The sequence below is a fragment of the Ipomoea triloba genome, chromosome 1, assembly GCF_003576645.1.
Source record: "Ipomoea triloba cultivar NCNSP0323 chromosome 1, ASM357664v1".
Lineage (NCBI taxonomy): Eukaryota > Viridiplantae > Streptophyta > Magnoliopsida > Solanales > Convolvulaceae > Ipomoea > Ipomoea triloba.
In genome coordinates this window covers 6,812,405-6,816,186 of record NC_044916.1, presented here as the reverse complement: position 1 = coordinate 6,816,186, position 3,782 = coordinate 6,812,405, and the positions used below count along the sequence as shown (strand labels likewise).

At 36.9% G+C, this 3,782-nt stretch overlaps 1 protein-coding gene across 3 annotated transcripts in view; it reads left to right on the top strand.

Moving 5' to 3' along the window:
- Positions 1-2,909: 2,909 nt before the first annotated feature.
- Positions 2,910-3,782, top strand: part of LOC115998239 (signal recognition particle receptor subunit beta-like) — a 6,180-nt gene continuing 5,307 nt past the window's right edge. For all 3 annotated transcript variants that reach the window (XM_031237743.1, XM_031237760.1, XM_031237752.1), the window contains exon 1: positions 2,910-3,212. The gene's annotated coding sequence lies outside the window, so the exon portion shown is untranslated. The remainder of the gene's footprint in view (positions 3,213-3,782) is intronic.

Here is a 3,782-nt window from a genome sequence, read left to right as displayed (position 1 = left end):
TCAAAAGTGCAAGTGCTCAATTGGAATATCATCTGATATTCAAAACAGCGAGAAAAACACATCTTAGTGTTTGAGAGAGTTACAAAGCTTAAACTGCTATACATCTAGAAGGTGACCGAAGCTGCTCTACATCGAAGTTGATACAACGATAGCTTTTGGTCAGATTGGAGCTTGTTACACTCAACTGTGACAACCAAAGGTCCTTGCTTTGGATTAAACAAGAAGAGGCGGAGTAACCTGGCAGCTGTCTAGTGAAGATCCTGAGGCTTGAGGCGGGCTTGGTGATCAAAGCTCAAGTGCTCGAGAGGTGGAGTAACTGGAAGCGGGGAGAAAAACCTGAGGAGAGGCGGAGTAACCTGGGAGCTGTCTTGTGAAGATCCTGAGGCTTGAGGCGGGCTTGGTGATCAAAGCTCAAGTGCTCGATAGGTGGAGTAACAAGAAGCGGGGCGAAAAACCTGAGGCTTGAGGCGGGCTTCGTGATCAAAGCTCAAGCGCTCGATATTGTACTAAAAAGGGAAGTTTTAGTGCAATCCTTCCAGGGAGTTTCTGGAAGAAGAGTGGACGTAGGCGGGTTGGCCGAACCACTTAAAAATCTCTCTCGTATTTACTTTCTGTCTTTTATCTCTCGCTACCTAACTCTCGAACTGCACTGCATATAACCGCACCTCTCGAACTAACTCAAACTCGTGCTAACTAAAAGGGGATAACTTTTCCGCTGCGCATAAAACTTTGTCTTCATCTTGTGAGGTATCGGACCTAAACATCCTAAGTCCAATACACACAAGAAGTCGAAAAAGATTTGCAAAATCTTATACAAGTCTATTCACCCCCCCCCTCTAGACTTGTACCCCATCCCCTTGGGACCAACAATTTGCTCTAGCATAAAGCGAGAAAATCAGAAGTATATGCTCAGCAAACACAAACATCATAATACCAAAAATTTATATATAAAATTTAATAACACTATATAATTTAATATTTTATCTTTTTAGTATGTGCGTCAACAAACTTTCTTTATATATATATATATATATATATATATATATATATATACACACACACGCGCGCGCGCACACACACTAGCTTTTTAATAGTTTGTAATTTTGATTAATTATTTTTATAGTCAAAATAACGTTTGATATGAAATCATAACATTTATACTTAAATTTTTCATACCGTGTGACTCCCATCATCCATGTGGGAGTGTAAATCGGGTCACTAGACCACAAGGTCTTTGGCAATCAATTCTCATCTAATTATGCATTGTAATTGATTATTTCCTTTCAAACTATCCAATTATTAAATTACCAATTATTTCTTTCTTTTTATGCGTATCACTCTCCACCCTTTCAAAAAATATCTTGTCCTCAAGGTTTCCTATACGTTACGGGTGATAGTAGAACTTAGAAGTATAACTGCAAGGAAAAGATGAGACGCTTTGTCTCATGCTTATACTCAGAACTTAGAAATAGAACTGCAAGGAAAATATGAGATCCCATACTTAAACTCGAAACTTTAAATGGTGTATAGGAAATTAGGGATTATTTTGAGTAGTATGTATACCATAAATTGAATGGGCCATATACTGTATTTTATATATCCTATAAATATATAAAGGCTTCATATTAGGCATAGTATTGGATGACAGACAATTTCTAATCATTCAGTTCATCGAAATTATTTAATAGACCTAGTTAACTTAGAAAATACTTGGTGGACTTTATTTTATACTCTCAACTTTTATTCCCTCTCATAATTTTTTGATATAGACAATTTTCTATGGACCCATATAATAAAAATAACTAATCCTGGTTTGCCACATCAGATAGTAGAATTTTCGAGTATGCATAGTAGAACTCGTCAATTTATACCACATAATTAATACCTTAACATATAAAAAATCTTACAAGGTTGATTGTCCTTGACTGACAATGCACGCGCATTAAAAACCAAGCGACTCCCCATATCCATATTTTCCGCTTCTCACACTAGTTATAATACTGCATTTTTCTCTGTGTATGAATCTATATGGCCTGTTTGGTTGGGTGTAGTTTGGGAAGAATTGTAATTCAGTGAATTCTCAAACTACATTGTTTGGTTGGAGAAAATTGCAATTCGGTGGAGAGGAGGGACAATTGTGTTGGTGTAAAGACAATTTTGCCCCTCCTCCCATACTTTTTATTTTTTTTATATAAATTTTTTAAAAATAATAATAATATTATTATTCTTTTTTTTAAATTATTATTATTTTTTGAATACAACTGACCCTATTACATAGAGTCAATTTCGATATCTCCTCCACTGAGGCTCGAACTCATGACCTTTCACTTGAGGGAGGCCACTACATGCCATTTGAGCACAAGGTAATAATAATAAAAAATTATTATTATTATTATTATACTTATTATTATTACTATTATTATTTTTGAAGGAATTATTATTATTATTATTACTATTACTATTACTATTACTATTACTATTACTATTATTATTATTATTACTATTACTACTACTACTACTACTACAACAACATATACTACAACATAAGGGCATTTTAGTCATTTTTCATTTTTACCTTTCAATTCCCTGTACTCCTCTTCCTGCCTACCAAACACTGTAATTTCAATTCATACTTTATTCATTGAATTGCAATTCCACCTAATTACAATTCTTTTCGGCCTTAATTCTCTCATCCCAACCAAATGCCATGTAAGTGTTTAACAAAAAAAAAATCATCCATAAATTATATGATAATTGTAGAATTCGTTGCTAAGTGTCATACTCATTTTTCGTTCAGAGACGGAGGTGCCAGCTGCCCCCGTTGCCAAAAATTCATACAGCCCAAAAACTAAGTCGTCTGTATTATATATATATATATAATTTTTTTTGATTTTCATCATTTCACATTTTCACATTTTCACATTTGTTAGCAGCCTCAGACCTCTGCCTCTCCCACCTCGGCTCTCAGACCTCTGCTTCTTCGCCTCTTCGCCTCTTCGCCTCTCTCCTCTTTGCCTCTCGCCTCTCACCGCTTGCCTCTCGACTCTCGTCTCTCGACCTGTGCCGCAGACGGCAGTCGCACCTCGCCAGTCGCCACCAAGCTCAGCCTCTCACTCGCAGATCTCGTTGCCTCCGGTCAGTAGGACAGCAGTCAGCAGGTCAACAAGAGACAAGAGTCCTCACTCCTCACTTCCTCAGCCTCTCACACTCAGGTTAGTAGCCCTAATTTTTCTAATTAACAATTTTATTTTTGCCCTAATTTTCCCTAGTTTTATTATATTGAGTTTTGTTGCGGTTGCGGACTTGCCATTGAATTTTGTTGGTGTTGCACTGTTGGCTGTTGCCGTTGAAATGTTGAATTTTATAAAATTTTTATATGAATGTGAGCAGTAGGCCGAGAGGAGCAGTAGCCTAAGCAGTGAATGTCAATATTAAGTGCTCTGTGCTTAAGTGCTTTCTTTCAATTTAATGTATGTGCTTAATTGCTTAAATGCTTAATCAATGATGAATGTGAGCATTGAGCTTCCTGAGCAGTGAGTATGTGTATGTCAATATTAGAAATTCTAAATTTCTAATATTGTTTTGAATATGATGATTGTGAGCAGTTATGGAAAAATTAAAAAAAAAATCCCAAATTTTGTTGTCTATATAGGATTTTGTTGGTGTTATTGATCTAGTCAAGGTAGTCGCGAAGTGCCAAGTACAAGGCAATTTATTTTACCTTTGCTTCTTCGCCCCCCCCCCCCCCCCCCCCCCCCCCCCCCCCCCCCCCCCCCCCCCCC